The 19,219-nt window shown below is 54.8% G+C and overlaps 2 long non-coding RNA genes across 2 annotated transcripts; one reads left to right on the forward strand and one right to left on the reverse strand.

Moving 5' to 3' along the window:
- Positions 1-6,288: 6,288 nt before the first annotated feature.
- LOC143269780 (uncharacterized) lies at positions 6,289-7,631 on the reverse strand. Its single transcript, XR_013046492.1, has 2 exons — positions 7,318-7,631; positions 6,289-7,081 (listed from the first exon to the last, which is right to left on the reverse strand). It is a non-coding gene; the product is annotated as an uncharacterized LOC143269780 (long non-coding RNA).
- An 8,787-nt stretch (positions 7,632-16,418) lies between these two features.
- On the forward strand, positions 16,419-18,606 carry LOC121824329 (uncharacterized). Its single transcript, XR_006066168.2, has 2 exons — positions 16,419-17,265; positions 18,395-18,606. It is a non-coding gene; the product is annotated as an uncharacterized LOC121824329 (long non-coding RNA).
- Positions 18,607-19,219: the final 613 nt, after the last annotated feature.

The raw sequence follows: 19,219 nt of genomic DNA on the forward strand, positions 1-19,219 counted from the left end.
TCAGTCAAGATGGCTTAGTGGGGAGAGGTGCTGGCCCCCAAGGCTGATAGCCTGACCCCCTAACCCACATAGTGACGAAGAGAACTGACTCCAGTCTCTGTACATGGGTGCTTTGTAGTTTACACACACACACAGTTCCAGGCCAGTCAGGGTTAGAGTGAAATCTTAACTCAAGTACATATGAACACACACACACACACACACACACACACACACACAGACACACACACACACAGACACACACACAGTTCCAGGCCAGTCAGGGTTAGAGTGAAATCTTTTTTTTTTTTTTTTTTTTTTTTTTTGGTTTTTCGAGACAGGGTTTCTCTTGTGTAGCTTTGCGCCTTTCCTGGAACTCACTTGGTAGCCCAGGCTGGCCTCGAACTCACAGAGATCCGCCTGGCTCTGCCTCCCGAGTGCTGGGATTAAAGGCGTGCGCCACCACCGCCCGGCTTAGAGTGAAATCTTAACTCAAGTACATATGAACACAGAGAGAGAGAGAGAGAGAGAGAGAGAGAGAGAGAGAGAGAGAGAGAGAGAGAGAGAGAGAGAGAGAGATGCTTCCTTTTTAAAATACCACAAAGTTGGTGGCTTCAAACAATAGAATTCTCTTTCTTCACAGTTCTGGGAACCAAAATCTGTATCTAGGCCCAAGTCAAGGCATATGCAGGGCCATGGTCCCTCTGCAGGCTCCTGGGAAGAGGCCTGGGCTGGCCCTGCTGGTTCAGGGCAGAGGCAGCCCTGTCTTTACAGTTCAGAGCTTTCAAACCTTCAAAAGACAAGAGTATTGAACCGGGTGTGGCAGTGCGGGATGGAATCACAGCATAGGGGAAGTGGAAGCAGGAGGATCAAAGTGAGTTCCAGAGAAAGGAAGGGAGGGTGGGGAGGAAAGAACAGTCTCTTCTATGTAGTCCAGGCTACTCATTAAATAGCCCAGGCTGGGGCTGGAGAGATGGCTCAGAGGTTAAGAGCACTGACTGCTCTTCCAGAGGTCCTGAGTTCAATTCCCAGCACCCACATGGTGGCTCACAACCATCTGTAATGAGATCTGGCACCCTCTTCTGTGTTATAAATAAATAAATAAATAAATAAATAAATAAATAAATAAATAAATCTTTAAAAAAAAAGAAAAGTAGCCCAGGCTGGCCTTGAACTTGCAGCAATCTTCTTGCTTCCACACCCAAGGTGCTGGGATTGAACATATACCTGTACCTTTATATGCCCTCTCATGTAAGTGTGAATGTGTGCTTGTGATGGTGTGTGTGTGATGGTGTGTGTGATGGTGTGTGTGATGGTGTGTGTGTGTGTGTGTGTGTGTATGTGTGTGTATATGTGATATCCCATACCTCCCTTACATGTGTGATCGAATTTACTCCTGCATGGATAATCTGAGATCATCCCAAGATTCTAAACTTAACTGTACCTTCGAAGATTGTGCTTGGAAGGTGGCATTCACAGCCTCCAGGGAATGGGAGATGAGCGTCTTGGCGGAGTGAAGGGTTTGCTAACTCAGATCAAGGACAGAAATTCCAGATCTAGTTCTGAATGCTTGAAACAATTAAACCTTAGAATTCAGAGCGAGACAACTCGTGACCTCAGAAGAGAGAATGATTTCCCACTGAGACCCAGAAGCCTAACCCTTGATGTTAGTTACTGTGGAGTGACCATCTTCTAAGCCAAGCAGTCACCTTGGGGAATACAGCCGTGCCCAGCTGCAAAAGGATTAACGCAGCTGGGCTTATTGACTGTTTATGCTCCTCATGGAGGGGTGGGGAGGGTCTCCGGATCCTCACCTAAACAACCAGCCTCTCTTTACATGTTGTATGCTACTCATTTATTTAATTGCATGTGGCCTGGGGAGGGGCTAGAGTATATAGGTGGGGGGATAGAAGGGGGAGGCTTGTCTTGGGTAGGTTTTCTACTGCAGTGATAAAACACCATGACCAGACTGGGCACTGTGGTGGCGGTGGTGGCGGCGGTGGCCGTGGTGGTGGTGGCTGTGGTGGCGGTGGTGGCCGCAGCAGCAGCAGCAGTAGCAGCGGCAGCAGTGGCACACACCTTTAATTTTCGCACTCACTCAGGAGGCAGAGGCCAGCCTGGTCTACAGAGCAAGTTCTAGGACAACCAAAGCTACACAGAGAAACCCTGTCTAGAAAAAAAAAAAAATAAAACACAAACAAAAAAACCCACGATGACCAAAGGCAACTTGGGGAGGAAAGGGTTTATTTCAGCTTAGAGTTCCACACCACAGTGTGGAAGTCAGGGCAGAAACTCAAACAGGGAAGGAAGCCCAGAGGCAGGAGCCGATGCAGAGACCTCGGAGGAGTGCTTGCTTGCTTACAGGCTCACTGCTCGTGGCTTGCTCACCCCGCTTTGTTATACCCGCCAGGACCACCTGCCCAATAGTGGTCATCACCCATGGTGAGCTAGACCTTGACACATCAATCATCAATCAAGAAAACGCACCACAGGCTGGCCCCCCAAGCCAGTCTGGTGGGGGCATTTTCTCAACTGAAGTTCCTTCTTCCAAAATGACTCTAGCTTGAGTCAAGGTGATATAAAACCGGCCAGCACAGGGCTCTGTCTATGCAGCTGGGGATAGCCCTCATCCCTGATGGGTAAAGGCTTTCTGAGTAAAGCCTGTGGGGGGAGGGGCAACCACGTCCCTGTAAGGAAGCCCTCTGTGAGGAAGCCCCGAACAGTCATTGGTTCTCCAGAGTGAGCTCCACTGGACCTGTGACTCAGTTTGTCATGGAGACCTTGGCAGGAGGGGTGGCTATTGTTTAGTTCGCCCCTCGGGATGGAATTTCAGCAACAATCGCTCTTCCCCTGGCTATGATAAGATACTTGGCAAAAGCAATCTCGGGGTTGATGTTAAGACGAGAGAGACGTGGTTCAGGGGGTAGAGCTTGTGCCTGGCATGCGCTGGGCCCGGGTCCGAGCTCAGAACAGAATAAACCAGGGAGGCTTTCAAACACTTATCATCTCAGCGTCCAGGAGACGGAGGCAGGAGGATCAAAAGTTCGAGGTGGTCCTCAGCGACATAGAGAGCTCAAGGCTAGCCTGGGCTACGTGAGCCCTGTCTCAAAGACACCTAAAAAAAAAAAAAAAACTGAAGAAAAAGAAAAGAAATAGAGAGACAACTCCATCCGTATGGCACTTGCTTTGCAAGGTGTATGGGACCCGATTTCAAATCCACGTTAAACTCACATTTTAAAAAGCTGGGCATCGCCAGGGGGTGGTGGCACATGCCTTTAATCCCAGCACTCGAGAGGCAGAGCCAGGCAGATCTCTGTGAGTTCGAGGCCAGCTTGGGCTATAGAGTGAGATCCAGGAAAGGCACCAAAGCCACACAGAGAACCTCTGTCTCGAAAAACAAAAACAAAATAAAAAGCTGGGCATTGCCAGGTGGTGGTGGTGCACGCCTTTAATCCCAGCACTTGAGAGGCAGAGCCAGGAGGATCTCTGTGAGTTCTAGGCCAGCCTGGGCTACAGAGTGAGGTCGGAAACAGCTACGGCTACACAGAGAAACCCTGTCTCAAAGAAGGAAAAAAAAAAAAAAAAGCTGGGCGTGGTGGTGTGTGTTTGTAGCTCTAGCCATAATGAGATGGGTGCAACACACGTAATCTATATAAATATAGTAACCTACATAATCTGTATAAATCTCTCTCTGTGTGTGTGTGTGTGTGTGTGTGTGTGTGTGTGTGTGTGTGTGTGTGTGTGTGTGTGTGTGTATGAGAAACGCTAGGTGCAAAGACTGGGTCAGAGCCGCTTCCTGCAATACCCCAAGATCGACACAAGGTGGCACCAGTAGCCCGCGGGCTGCTGCCACAGCTTCCAGGCAAGAGGGCTGAAAACTAGTTAAGGTAACACTTCTCTGCCCCGGGCAGAGGCCATGTACATGAGGGCCGCCCAGTTCATGATCAGGAGGCCAGACTAGAGGGTCCAGGAGGGGGACAGGGGAGAGTGCTGGTTCGGGATATTGCCAGCCCTTGCCCCCACCTGGAACCAGTGATTGTGACTTTGAGACCTGGGTAGACCTTACGTCCAATGACAAGTGTCCTTAGAAAAAGAGAAGACCCAGGAAAGGTCACATGGAAGCAGGCTGAGGCTGGCACAAGAGCCCAGAGCCAGGGGAGGCAGGAAGACTCCTGGAGTCTTCAGGGCCCCCCCAAACACACACTGTGATCTCTGTCTCCTGCCCCACAGAGGCAGGAAGCAGCCTTTCTGTTGCGTTCAGCCACCAGCTTCAAGCTCTTTGGTTGCCGTAGCTGCAGGAACCTAATACACATTTTGAAAATCTCCCCTGCCACTCAGCCTGCCTGCCCACCTTCCCCCCAACCCCCAGTACCTGTGGGAAGATGCCCAAGGTCCCCAACACTTGATCTCACAGTTTCCCCTCCAAATTTAACGTTCTCCATCCACACTACCCCCACTCGGGCTTCCGCTCCTCCCTGGTGTTTTTTGGTGGTCTCTGTCCGGGGGGGGGGGGCTCTCTTTCCTCACTGGGGCTCTGAGGAACAACTCCCACCCACCCTTTGAGGCCCTCCTTCAAAGTCCCCTGTTAAACAATGTACCACGTTCTGGGTTACGGGCTCTCCGCACACGGGCACTCCTCCATCTCCCCTGGCACGGAATTCACTCACTCATTGCCACTGTCAGCTTAGCCCTGTGTGCCCCTAGGAGTCCCACCCCTGGCTTCTCCACCCCTAGAACTACTGTCCCAGCTCAGGGCACCCCCTCTTTGTGTCTGTGTGTTGTGCATAGGCGTCCATGTGTGCATGCGTGGAGGCCAGAGGCAGACAGACACTGGGTGTATTCTTCCATTGATCTCCACATTATTCTTTAAATTTATGTGTTTATGTATTTAATGTGATTTAGTGTGTGTGTGTGTGTGTGAGAGAGAGAGAGAGAGAGAGAGAGAGAGAGTGTGCATAAGTGTGCAAGTGTGCCACACCGCATGCCTGGAGGTCAGGGGACAGCTTTTATCTGCAGAGCCAGCTCATCAGCCCTCCACCTTATTTTGGGGGGACAGGGTCTCTCACTGAATCTGGAGCTCAGCGATTGGCTAGAGTGGCTGGCCAGGGAGCACACACACACACACCCCGCACCCCCCCCCCCCAGGATTTGCCAGTGCCTGCTTCCCCACACTGGAGTTACCTGGCTTTTTCCATGTGCTCTGGGCATCAGAATTGCAGGTCCTCAAGCTTGGGCAGCAAGCGCCTCGCCCGCTGAGCCGTCTCTCAGGCCCCAGGCACCCCCATCTCTCACCAGGGTCTCCGTGCTAACTCCTCACTGGGCTCTGTGCCTGGTCTGGCCCCTACAGGCCGTCACCACTCCACAGTCCTGCCACTCAGCTCATGTGCATCGTCCTGTTCAAAAGCCTCTCATGGCTCCCTGCTTCCCCAAGGCAACCGTCCAAAGGGAAAAATGGTGCCTTCACATCCCCCTCTCCCACCACCCCCTTCTAGTGCTCAGCATGTCCCCACACTACACGCTCTGGGCCTTTGAACAGACGCTGCCCTTCCCCTTCGCTGCCGCGGGCTAGCATCCTCAATAGTGTGGGTTTGCTCAAGACAGTAGCGGCCTGGCGCTGACACTAAATAAGCTAACTGTGGTGGTATTGTGTGCCCCCAAAATATTGTGCACCCTAATAAACTTATCTGGGGTCAAAGAACAGAACGGCCACTAGATACAGAGGCTAGAAAATGGTGGCCCTCACGCCTTTAATCCTAGCATTCCAGAGGCAGAAATCCCTCTGGATCTCTGTGAGTTCAAGGCCACATTGGAAACAGCCAGGCATGGTGACACACGTCTTTAATCCCAAGAAGTGAGCCTTTAATCCCAGGGAGTGATGGCGAAAACAGAAAGATTTATAAGGCGTGAGGACCAGAAACTAGAAGCTTTTGGCTGGTTAAGCTTTTAGGCTTTTAGCAGCAGTTCAGCTGAAATCCATTCAGATGAGGAACACAGAGGCTTCCAGTTTGAGGAAATAAGATCAGCTGAGGAACTGGCGAGGTGAGGAAGCTGTGGCTTGTTCTGTCTCTCTGATCTTCCAGCTTTAACCCAATACCTGGCTCCTGAGCTTGTTTTTATTTTATCATTTATTTTTTTTTTTAGATTTATTTATTTACTATGTATACAGTGTTCTGTCTGCACGTATCCCTGCAGGCCAGAAGAGGGCACCAGATCTCATTGCAGATGGCTGTGAGCCACCATGTGGTTGCTGGGAATTGAACTCAGGACCTCCGGAAGAGCAGCCAGTGCTCTTAACCGCTGAGCCATCTCTCCAGCCCCAGAGCTTGTTTTTATTAATAAGAACTTTGAAGATTCCTGCTACAGCTAACCCCCTCCAAGGCTGACCACACAGCAAGTACCGCCTCAAGTACTCTCCATACTTCATCATTCCGAGTTCTCACCATGACCCCAGCAAAAAGACACCATCACGGTGTCCAGCCCACGGGTGGGGAAATCAAGGGCCCAAAGTGGAGAAGATAGAGCTACTGACCCCTGCCTACACTGTCCTTCTTCTAGGTAGAGACCTCAGAACTGTCGAACTGGGTCCTAAAAAGTCCCCTCACCCACCAATCGCCACTTGGAATCAGCCCCTTCTACAGTGGGCTCTCTCCCAGGAAGCTTCCGGAAAGCCCCGCTTGTCTAGGGCCCTGGCAACTGGCACCAGGGAGGGTGGAATAGATGAGAAACGGGGGCTGGTTTCCAGGGAAATGAGATCCTGGGGATTTCTCACCCTCCTCAAAGAAAAGAACAAATTATGCAAATTCTTGGGTCCGGGCCCCTGGCCACCCCCCTCAGCTCCCCTCCTCGGCCCCTCCCTGGACTTCTGGGAGGGTTAGGGCTCAGCAGAAAGCGCCCCGGGCTCTCCAGCAGCCGTTTCCTGATTACAGACGAAACTGGGGCTCAGACCCGGTGAATCACCGTGGCGGCCCGCCAGGACACGCTGGGTGCCAGGTAGGGCGCGCGGGACGCTGACGCGCTGCTGGTCTTGCTCCCTTCTGCCATCCAGAGTTGCCACTACCGTCACAGCGGGTCTCGGCGACGCCATCCAGACAAGGACCCGGCTCTGGGTACGGAAGAGTTTGGGCAATGTCTCCTACCCCGGGTCCAAACCCACGCGTCCCCAGGGAACCTACAGCCCACGTGGCTCACACACCACCTGCCTGTGACCTGTGTAGGCAGAAGCAGTCACCTCCGGGGTTCAAACGCCTTAACGGGCAAAGGGGTTAACAGTCACAGGGAGGGGGAACCTCGAACCGAGAGCCCCCTGATCCAGGTTCAAACCCCAAACCCACTACTCACAGTCCATGGGGTTATGACCTTGGAGACATTTCTCGGCCTCTGTGGGCCTGTTTCCCCCACAGTAAATGGGAGGGAATGGGTATCCGCAGTATCTGGGGCTTGTTGAGAGGGAGGTCGGGATGCCCAGGAAGAAGGCTTCCAGAACTCCCGGGGAAGAAGCTGCTTTATAAAGAGGGCATTGCGGGGCTGGCTGGAGAGATCGCTCCGTTGGTACAGTGCTTGCTGCCAGAACATGAGGTCCAGAGTTTAATCTCCGTTGCTTATGTCAAAAAACAGGCATTGCAAAAAAAAAAAAAAAAAAAAAAAAAAAAAAAAAAAAAAAAAACAGCAGGCATTGCAACACTGGTTCCTTTTCCTTTCTTTCTGGTTTGTTTGTTTCTCTAGTTTTGTTTTGTTTGAGACAGGGTTTCCCTGCATAGTCCTGCTAACCTATCCTGGATCTCGCTCTGTAGACCAGGCTGGCCTCAAACTCAGAGATCCCCCTGCATCTGCTCCCAAGTGCTGGGATAAAAGGCGTGCGCCACCACCGCCTGGCTCGCAACACAGGTTGCTATAATCACAGATTTGGGGAGATGAAGACAGGCGGGTTCCTGGTGCCTGTTAGTGTGCCAGCTAGTCTAACTAACCAGTGAGCCCGGGCTCACAGAGAGACCCTGTCTCAAAACAGAGGTGTGGGGCAAAGCGGCAAATGCCTTTTATTTCATAGCTCACGAGGCAGAGGCAGGTGGATCTCAGATCTCAGTGAGTTCAAAGCCAGCCTGGTCTACATAGACCGGCCCTATCTCAAAAAAAAAAAAAAATCAGAAAGTGGAAAAATCATTGAGGAAGACATTCTGTGTTGACCTCTGTGCATATACATTCACGTGTATATGGATGTGCACACACACAAAAATATATACATAAATAAATAATAGACAAAATAAGATACTTAAAAGACTGATTTCACAAGCAGGCGCTTCAGAAGAGGTCCTCGCTGTCATCAGGGAAGAATGTGTCCCATGCCTGTCAGAACTGTCTTGTGGCCTTTGCCTACTCCCAGTCTGTCCATCAGAGGGGGTTGGGGGCAGGGGCGGGGAGGGAGGTCATGCCTCTGGAGATTCCTTGGCTAGGCAAGCCTGGGAAACCCCACCGAGTGCTGGGTCTCTGCTGGAGGCTTCTCCTGGCGAATCACCTTCCACCCACCTGATAGTTAGCGTGTCTTTGGACCAGAACCAACTTTTCTTCCCTAATAATAATACTCACAACAGGAGTGTGGCGTAAGCACCTGGGGAGCGGGCGCTCAACCGTGAGTTAATCGGCCTCGGAGGCAATGACTTTCTGCTCCATCTTACCGGGGAAGCCAGGAAGGTTAATGACTTGCCCAGCGTCACCCAGCCGGATGGCACTTTGGCAGAGCCAGAGAACTCCTCACCACCTCAGCACAGCCTTTACAAACAGTCCCAGCGCTTGGCCCAGGCTCTTAGCCAGAGCTGGCCTAGGGAGGCTGCTGCTCCTCCCCGGGCAAGTCACAGGTTAAAGGCCCCTCGGTCGCCACCCAGCAACCCACACACACCAGATCCCTGACCTTTCCTTTATCAGGCTCCACACCGCATTCCTGAGGGGCCAAAGAGGGCGTTCTAGAGCATGGGAAGACCAACTCAGAGGAGTTCAACCCCCTCACCGTCTCCACCCCCCCCAACCCCCCACCCCCGCCTTTCCCTTCTAGGCCGGTCTCCCAACCCCATCACACTGCTAGCATTTCCCTAGAACTGTCATGCCTTCGGCCAGACTGTTTCCTGGGCTAGGCTTCAGGAATTCATGGTGAGAGGCTGCCGCTGCCTCTTGCGAGAAGCCCTCCGTGATTGCCCCCTGCTGCTGTACCAGCTCCCTCCAACACAGCTGCCTCAAAGGCCCACAAAGGTGTGCCCTAAGGGCTGGTTTCTGGGTACTCTGAGCTGGGGGTGGGGGGCTGTGGAGAAGAACAGAAGCAAATGGGGAGGGGGAAGGCGGGGAGAGCACTGACTTTTTTCCAGTTAGGTAGTGACAGGGCAAATCCCCTGCTGCCACAGCTGGCCTTTTCTCACCGGGTCCTGACCCTCAGGTCCTGGATCAATACCTGTTGGGTAACCACAGGAAGAGCGGGCTGTGGGGACCTGCAGGGGAGGTGGGCCGGGTTGTTTTCTTCTGCAAGGATGGCCTTTGGCTGTCCCCAGCCTGCCGTCGGTCACCCGTGGGCCCTGGAGCTTCGCCATGAAGTATGTCTGACCACTGTCTCCCAGCAGGTCCCGGACCTTAGACAAGCAACTCCATCCTTCGGGGTAGGGACGTCTCAAAAAAGGTGAGGGAGTCTGAACTAGCCAGGCACTGGCCTTCACCCACCCAAGCCTGGCCTGGCCTGAGCTGAATCTGCGTCCCCCACTTACCCCCACCCCGCTTCCCTCTTCCCAGACCCCCCTTCCTCCAGGCTCCCTCGGCTCTACCCTAAAGAAGCTGTGAGGGCCAGAGTTCGAAGTCAACGCTTGGGAGAGCCCTGCCTGCCGGCCTGGAGCCCCGGATATTACCCCAGATGCTTAGGTACTCAACTCCAGCCAGCCATTATTCAAAGACTCCTCACTTCCGATCCCATACGGGGCGTACGGTCTGAGCCTTGCTGGCTGAGATACTGGAGGCCCCTCCCAGGCCGCCAGAGCCAAGGGGCTGCCCCCAAGCCTGTCCAAGGCACCACCCCTGAGGGTCCTTGGGATTCTTGTAAACAGGAAGCCCCTGCTCCCCCCTCACAGACAGCTCCATGTTGTGTGGACACTGGGCTCTGAAAGCCCAGGACTCTTGACCTCTCCGGCTGCGTTTCCTGTTAGCCGGGCTGGAGAGAGGGAGATCGGAATGGTCTGGAGGGGGAGGGGGAGAGGGAGGGTGACAGCTGAGGAAAGCCAGACCCTGCAAGATCCAGAGCACCCCTGCACACAGTAGGTATTCAGTAAAGCTTGGTAAGGAGCCCAAAGCCTGCCCCCCCCATGCACCCCCACAAAAGAGCAGTACCATTGAAGGGATGGACACTGGGCCACCATGGCCTGGCAGCCCTGGTGGCCTGGTCCCCAAGGCTCAGCATCCCCCCCCCCAATTGTCCCTGTCTGGCCCCGCCCCAGCTCTGGCAGCCTGAGCCAGGCCACTGTCTCAAGGCCCTTTATTTTTAAAATCCCTGTGGTGTTCCTGCCTGAGCCTAAGGAGCAATGCCAGCCACAGCGAGCCTGCGGCCTGGGCTCCGGCCCAGAGGCACCGGGCGGGGCATCCGGCCACCCTGCAGCTGCTGGGCAATTCTGGGAGGGCTTTGAGGCCAGCTGCCCTGCTGAGGAAGCCCTGGAATGCCCAGACTTCAGGCCTGAGGCACTAGCCCTTGTCCTGAGTGGATTAACGGGGGGCCCACGAGGGTGGCAACCAGACCGTCCCCTGAATCCAGCGGCACGGTCTCCCCATACCAACCCTACTGAGGGAAGAAAGGGGGCACATGTCGGCCCTGTGCGGACAACAGCAGTGAGGTGTATTCTCTCTCCCGGGAAGCCTTCTCTTCTAGTCTGGAAGGGGTCTCAGACTAGAACCCAAGGAGCCCAGCCCAGGCCCAGCTCCATCTCTTCCCAGCGGGTTGGCCTTGGGAGAATCACCCACCATCTCTGGGACCTCAGTTGCTCTCCTGTAACGGGAGAGGATAAAAGGCATCGTGGAAAGCTGTGGTCACCCCCAGACGCTGCGGGAACAAGACATTCACAGTCCCTTCTGTCATGGAGCCGGGGGTGTGGGGGGCGGGGGGGGGGGGTCATTGTATAGTAGTCTCTAAGGACAGAGCAGGGACATAAAGGTTCGTGATGGGCCGCGGGGGAGTTCATTGAGATCTGAGGTCTCTCAGGGCTCTGCGTGAGCTGGTGACCTTTCTGTCATGTCAGGAACAAGCACCGAGCACCATAGGCAGAATGGCAGGTGCAAAGGCCCTGGGGCAGAAGGAGGTGGGCGTGGCCGACACAGAGGCCATGGAGGGGCTCTGACCTGGAGGGAGCTGTTATTATGGCTGTCCCTAGAAGAAGCTGGAGCAGGCCGAGTGTCAGACAGACTCGGGTACACTCTCTGGGCTGCCCCTGTGTCCCTTCTCCTTCGTTCACTGCGTGAAGAAGGCCAGGCTGGTGGGCCAGCCAATGTGTGGCGTCCCCTTGATCTACAGAGGGTGCTCACTCCGACCCGACTTGTCCTTACCTTTGATCCTCCCAGAAGGGAGGTAAAGCAAGGAGGGCTGGTTGCTATATTCTCATTTGGCAGGTGGGGAAACTGAGGCAGGAGGGGCAGAAGAGTGATGGTGACTTCCCCAAATTACCTACTTCCATCGTGGCCACGCTCAGCCACGGGAGCAAGTGGATCGATCAGTCAGTCCTCAGGCTAACCCGTTCACCCCAGGCCAGCCCGCTTATCCTGTGGCAGCCCTTGGTGTACCCAGCCTTTGGCTCTCTGGAAAGCATTTCCTGCCTCATCCCACCCTTCACCCCAACATCTACAAACCCCTGAGGCCTCCCCAGCCCACAGTCTCCACCAGGAGGTGCCAGCCACTCTTCCCCACCCCCTACCCCTCCCCCGCCGGCTCTGGCAGGCTAAGAATGTGGCCTGAGCCTCCCTCCTGTGGGGGCTCCGGCCAGCGAGCCTTGGCAGGAGAGCTCGCTGAGTCAACACAAGGCTAGCTGGAGCTCACGCTGCCCACCAAGGCAGCCTTAGAGACCCAGAAGGAAGGACTGCCCGCTCCCACCCTCCTCCCTCCCTACGAGACTCCCCCTCCTGCTCCCTGCTCCAGCTAACAGGGTTAACCCTTGAGGGCCTGCTGTCCACTAGCTGGTCCATGCCCCCGCTGAGAGGTGCTGTGGGACCTCAGGCAAGTCACAACCCCACTCTGGGCCACTCGCCTCACCCGTGAGAGACTCATCCTTGTGGGAGTCTCGATGGTTTCACAAAGGGTTCTCGACACATAAAACCCACAGAAGCTGCGCGTTCCCCTCGGCCAGATGGGAGTGTGAGTTCCTGAGTTCAAAGGCAACGGCTTTGCTCTCTTGCATCCCCTGACCTGGTGCTTAATGAGTCTGTTGTGCCTGTGCCGCGACAGTGAAGTCCATGACAAGACTCGAAGCCTGGGCGGCTGCGGTTACCGTGAGGCACACCCCAGCCTGCGTTTGTAAAACAGCTTTCCCAGGCTGCTGCTTTGATGGTAGGCATTATTCGTCCCATTTTACAGACAAACAAACTGAGGCAAGGGAGGGTAAGAAGCTTGCCCAAGAGTCCCAGCTGGGACTAGCTGGAGCCAGGCCTTCGGACACTTGAAAGGAACGTCAGAGTCATCTCTGTGTGTGGCAGTTGAGGTGGAGGGCGGGACAGCGAGCAGAAGAAGGGGTGGGGTTGAACTCTGCTGTTTCAGGGAGACACCTTGCCTTTTTGGAGTTGCCCTCTCAGGAAAGTGGTGAGCTCCCTGCCACCCAAAGGATGTGTGTAACAGACATCCATCAGACATGCTCAGCGACTCCTGCCCCAGGACGTGGGTACCACACGTGGGGACTCCTTCCAACACTGGATGACTAGCAGGGAGAGGGTGAGGACTGTGTGTGTGAGAGATCTTGGAGCCTTTCATGTGCTGTGAGGAACCACAGACCCATTTTCCAGGGCGGTGTTCGCACTGCCCAGGAATGTGAGGCAGAAGAGGAAGTCTCCGCGTGCCCTCCGCTCCGGGCCTTCACTGGACAATGGGCTGTGAGGATAAAAAAGAACGAACGCAGACAGACAGCCCGCCAGCCCCGCGCAGCAGGGTCCAGCCCCGACCATCCTCCTTCCATCTTAGGCAAAGAGAACAGGAAGCCAGGAGCCAGCCAGCCTGGTGGGGGTGGAGGCAGGGGCTGGGGTGTCTCTGGCTGAACCAGGGGCTGGGCCAAGAGTGCCACCGGGTTCTGTTCCTGGACTTGAAACCGTCAACTCCACAGGCAAGAGCCCACGGGAAGGGTGAAGAAGCCTCCGCTAGCATGTCTTGGGCCAGGCTGCAAGGACCAACCTTGGTGATGATCAGGGCCCATGCCTGGCCCACAGCCCAAGGGCCTATCTCTCCAGCCAGGCTGAACCATAGAGAATAGGCTATTGTTTGTCCTACTCTTAACGTGTTTCCTGTCCCCCCAGCCCCTCCCCTCCCACCCACCCCCTCAAGTAAAGAACAAAGGTCTCCTGGATGTGGACCCCTCCCCACCCTTCCATCCTGGGCCTGGCCAGCTTGGAAGTATTCAGTCCCATCACCCAGGGGACAATGGGTCACCTGGCCCTGACCCCTTCTGATGTCCTTCCCACCCTCTGGGACTGTAGGCGCCTCAGACCTCCCCCCCCCCTGCCCCCACCCCAGGTCTTGTTCTCCTAGAGAAAGAGAACCTGTGGGGGGGGGGAGTCCTTCTCCACCCCCATTTCCCTGTGGACCAGGGAGCTAGGAACCAGAGCTGAGCCTCCCAGAAGGCTCCTCGAGAGAAAACGCATCCAAGCTCTCGCCCTTTTCCCACAGCCTGGAATTCCAGAGGCGTTTCCGGCATGACAGCTGGTCTGAGCTGCGCTCTGTGGGCCTCTAGCTCCACACTCCATGAAACCCTTGGGATTAACTCCTGTCTTGGCCCCGTGGTGGCTCTCAAGAACCCCTTCACACCCAGGCTTGAGAAGCAGCTAGGAGAGACAGACAGGCACTCATCTGCGGTCACCAGCCTCCCCCTCTTCCCCCCCCCACCACCCTGCAGCTCTGAGGTGTCAGTCCTCAGATAACGCTTCATAGCGGTGGCCACATGCCACACACACACACACATACCACACATACGCCTGGTGTGTGCCCGGCCTGGTTTTCGGGCTTCTAGTGCACAGCTTCCTAAACCTGTATCCATAGAGCCTCTTCCTCCTCCAGGAAGCCTTCCTGGAATCTGTAACAGTTCCCTGTGACCTAACTGTCAGGCTGCTTTTATAGTCCCTTTGGAGCAAGAAGGTACAGCTCACATTGAAAGCCACCCTGGGGTGTGTGGTGGTAGCCCAGGGTTTCCCCTTGCTTTGTAGCCCTAACAGGTCCCATCCTCTGTCATCAGTGTCCCCAGTAGTCTACTGTGGACCCCAAGACTCCCCACCAAGGTGATTCTTGGGGTTCTTGGACAGGAGAGAGAAAGAAGAGGTCAAAGATTCCTTCCAGAAAGTCCCAGAAGGCCTCCTAGCTCTCAGAACAGCTCCAGCCTTCAAGGTCGGCAAGGGAATGAAAAACACCAGCAGTTAATAGAGGAACCCGAGTCACCCCAGGGCCAGGTGTCTTAGGTGCACAATCCAGCCTGGCCTGTGTCACACTGGGGGGGGGGGGTGCGGGCAGGGCATTAGCCTCTCTCTCCATGCCTCAGTATCTCTCTCCTCTCCATCCTCCTCGGTAGGTAAGGCAGACAAGCAGCTCATCTTCTAACTGGCCGGGTCGCAAACATCCTCAGGTGTGCCCAAGCTCACCACCACCTCTTGGCTTTCCCAAACCCAGCTCCATCTCCCCCAAGACACAAGAATCCTCCCCGCCAGTGTCTCGCTTTGCTGATTCCTTTGACCAGGATTTTAGACTCTGGTCTTCCTCGTGAGGCTCTACCCCCAGGGAAAGCAGCCATACCCACCCTTCCCCGACAGTCCCCACAAGTCCTAGCCCAGGGCTGCTCCCAGCAGCTCTTCCCTTGGCACACACAGGTTGAACTTGACCCCTTGGGAAAGGTAAACGACCACGGCAGCCACCTTTGCCTGGCCGCAACCGCAGGGCCAGCTGTGACGTCCATACTTTGTCCAACTGAGGCCCAGGGCTCAAGGTCACACTGCCAGTGGCAGGCAATGCTGATATGAACCTGACTTTGCTTGCCTTAGAAATGCATTCCAGGGCAGGGGCTGGGGAGATGACGCGGGAGTTAGGAACCCTGCTGCTCTTCCAGAGGATCCAGGTTTGATTCCCAGCACCACACGATGCCTCACAGCCATCTGTAACTCCAGTTCCAGGGGATTCAACATCCTCTTCTGGACTCGGCAGTTACCAGGCACACACATGGTGCACAGATGGACAGGGAGGCAAAACACCTATACACATAAAATTTTTTAAAAAATCAAATAGTTAAAACAAAAAAGGAAGGAAAGAAGGAAGGAAGGAAATGTATCCTGGGGCTGGGCATAGTGGCACATGCCTTTAATCCCAGCAAGTGTGAGTTCAAGGCTAGCCTGGTCTACATAGTAAGTTCCAGGCCAGCCAACACTGTATAGTGAGACCTTGTCTTAGGAAGGAAAAAAAAAAAAAGTATCCTAGATTTTAAAAGGGAGAGCATGGGGTGCAGCCACCCCTTGGCCTCAGGCCGTATCCCCTAGATATAATGACATCTCACAGCACAAAACTCTTGGGGCCCCCAAAATGTTGCCCCCTCCCTCTGAGGTGTCCATGCAGGTCTGAGCCCTGTGGGAATCTAGTCCCTGAGAAGCAGAGGCCTGCCTTCATGAGGTTGTGTCCAGGTGAAAGGATGATGACCCTTTACTTGTGACAACCCTGGACATTGCCCAAACATGCCAAGAGTACCTACCAAGTAGGCATCTCATCGAGCGCTGCCTGGCAAATAGATGCCCAGATGGAGGCCAGACCATAGGCAATCTAGCTTGAGAGATGGCCTCTGGAGGGCCTGAGTGGCCCATCAGTGGGCATGGCTGTGTGTGTGTGTGTGTGTGTGTGTGTGTGTGTGTGTGTGTGTGTACGCGGGCGTGCGCGCACTGGCTCAGAGATGTGGTCACCAGCAGAAGCCAAGAGCAGGTCTGTGTAAGGGAGTCACCAGATGGAAAGAAAAATGAATAGTTGAGTGTGAGGATACAAACTGGGTGGGTGAACAGGTAATGGTCAGGGATGCAGGCGGGAAGAGAGAGCGGATGTCTGAGGAACAGAAGCATCCGTGGATGGGGAGGGGGAGGGGGAGTGGTAAGTGACTGGATGACTGGTGTAGGTTTAGATCAACAGATGGGTAGGTGGGTGGGTGGGTGGGTGGGTAAATGGATGGGTGGAAGTGAGGAGGTGGGTGGGAGGGGATAGGCATCTAGGCAGCTGGATTAACGGGCCTGTGCAGCTGTGGGTGGATGGACTGGGAAGACGGGGCCAATGAGCAGAGGAATAAACTGGCCAGCAAGCCAGACTTTGGAGTTCAAGGAAGCATGCTGCCCAGGAAGGGCTGATAGCTGTAGCCAAGCCCACTCACCCAGCCCAAGATTCTCTGCTCACTGGACTTCACACAAGGTTGCCCCAAGTGGGAAGCACCCCATCTCAGCCTGTATCCTCGACACCTCCTCAGAAATACCTCCTTCCCATTAACCTCCTTCCCAGCCCTAGTCTGTAAGGGTCAAGTCAGGGCAGCTGAGACCTGGGAGGATACAGGCCTAGGGCTTGGTTTGCAGGAGAATCCCAGGCAACCGGTGTCAGCGGCAGCTCCCCTTCCTTCCCCAGCTGGGAGTCATTTGCTCTGCATCCCGCACGGTAATTAGGGCTCTGGCGAGGTTAACCCCTGCACTCCTGGCACAGCCTGGGAGGCGGGCAGGGGACGTCAGAAAATCAGAAGAGCAAGACATGAGAAGCGGGGGGGCGGGGCTCACCCCTGGATCCTAGCGCTCTTCTCTTCCTTCCATTTTCCAGAGGAAACCGAGTCCGATCCTTAAATCAGGCGTGGAGCCTGGAGCAGGGATCGCAGCCTACATGGAGATAGACTTCTCTAGAGAAAACCTACAAACGTGAGCAAGGGCTCGGTTCAACCCTCTGTACACTGGGACAAGAGTGTCTGCCTAGAAGATTGCCACACAGCCAGCTGGGAGAGATGGAGCATCTGGAATCTGGTCTAGGGGTCGGGAGGTTCTGAACCACTGAGCCAGGGTACAGAGGATGGTGCAAGAGTCGAACAGAGGGTAATCACATGCACCCAAACCGCTTTCTCAGTTGGGTGTGGTAGTGCAAGCCTTTACTCCTAAGGCAGAGGCAGAGGCAGACAGATCTCTGTGAGTTCAAGGCCAGCCTGGTCTACATCATGAGTTCCAGGCCAGCCAGGGCTACACAGGGGGATGCTGTCTCAATAAACAAAACAAAGACAGCTTTCTGGGCCGTCTCTCTGGGCTTGCAACACACCCTCAGGTATGGTAAATGCCTGCCCTGGAGCTAGACCCGTTTTTAAAGTGAAGCCTGCACTGTGCTCACAGGCAGCCTTGAACTCCGTCTGGGTCTTTGACGCTCAGCCAAATAGCTTCCTTTCTGAGCTGCTCCGGGAACCCTGGCTGGAGGGATGGGTGGCTCTCCAGCCAGGCAGACTACCTTTGAGAGCAAAAGCCAGTGGTATTGGTAATCAAGCTGGGACACTGGTGCTCTTGACAAACAGGAAATGTGGTCACCGTGCCAAGCAGGAGGCCCTGGACAAGTCAGTTCACTTTTCTGAAAAAACGGACATAACGACACAGTTGTTCCCGGAGAGCTCTCCCCGAGATTAAAGGTGATTATGCACGGTATGCATTAGGCGCTCAATAAAAGCTGAGAGATTCGTAATTGCCTCTATGCACGCATAGACACCTGGCCAGGGTTAAGTACCCAGGCCCTGGCCCAGTTCTGTACTACAGTAGTGTTCCAGCCACCTCACCCATGTGCCTCAGTGCCTCTGAGTCTTGGAGACACCGTTCTCAACTTCCCTGGGGTGCCCCGGGGGAAAGATCCCGAGCCACCTGTATCCCAGCCTTATCTACATACCACTGGGGCAAGTACTGTATGCTTTGTGCCTCTGTGCCTTCACCTGTCCTGCTGGAAAAATGACCTCACCGCAGGAGGCTCGGGTGAGGATTGAGAGCCAACTGTGGAGGCACGGCCCTCTATGACCGCTTGTCTCCTCTATCCACCTCTCCTCAGGGCTCCTCACCCCTGCAGGGACCGTGCCGCCCAGCTCCCGCCCTGCCTCATAGCTCAAAGCCTTTGGCCACAGTCTGTCCAGCGTGAACTCCTAGGCTCTCCTCCGCTCGGTCTGTTTAAGTCTCACCCGGCTTTCCTCTCTTCCAGAGAACCTCGCTCAACCTCCCACTCTCGGACAGCTTTAGGGACCTGTTTGTGCCGTGTGCAGCCCCCCAGGATTCCTGTCCGACCTCAGAGGAAAGAAGAGGGTACAACATGATGTAGGGGGCCAGGATCTGTCTTCTCTTCTTGAGCATGGCTGACTTGGTGTCTCCTTTGAAGTAGGGGGGACCCCCCCACTAAAGATTTCTAAGGTGTGACCTCATTTACCTGTTCAACAACTCTCCTAGTTGGTAGAGCAGGCAACAGGAGATAAGGTAATATCTGATGTCTGCTTGGATAACTCCACTTTAATAGACGTGTGTGCGCACACGTGCGAATGTGCGTGCGCACGCGTGTGTGTGCATGTGTGTGCATGCGTGTGTGTGTGTGTGTGTGTGTGTGCGCGCATGCGTGCGTGCGTGCGTGTGTGTGTGTGTGTGTGTGTGTGTGTGTGTGTTTATTCTGGGAAGAGAACTTCCATCCTCTAGAAGAGCAGAAAGCACTCTTAACCGCTGAGCCATCTCTGCAGCCCCATGAGGAAACTGAGGCACTGAAAGGCAAGGAAAGAACAAGGGCCGTACCATCTTTAGGGTCCATAACAGTACCACATGCTACCCTACACCCCTCTCCCCATGTGGCCTGCAGTAATGGCCTCTTCCCGGAGTAGCTAAGTGTCCTGCTGGGGCTTGTACTGGGTGGCCAGGAGGGGACCGGAGAGAAAGGGAAAGAGTGAATGCCCCACGCTTCCTAAAAGCCAAGGTCTTCTGGCCAGTTCCCCCAGCTCCAGCAGAGAAAGGCTGGAGGCCCAGGCCAAAGTTGTCAGTCCTGGAC

The sequence above is a fragment of the Peromyscus maniculatus genome, chromosome 20, assembly GCF_049852395.1.
Source record: "Peromyscus maniculatus bairdii isolate BWxNUB_F1_BW_parent chromosome 20, HU_Pman_BW_mat_3.1, whole genome shotgun sequence".
Lineage (NCBI taxonomy): Eukaryota > Metazoa > Chordata > Mammalia > Rodentia > Cricetidae > Peromyscus > Peromyscus maniculatus.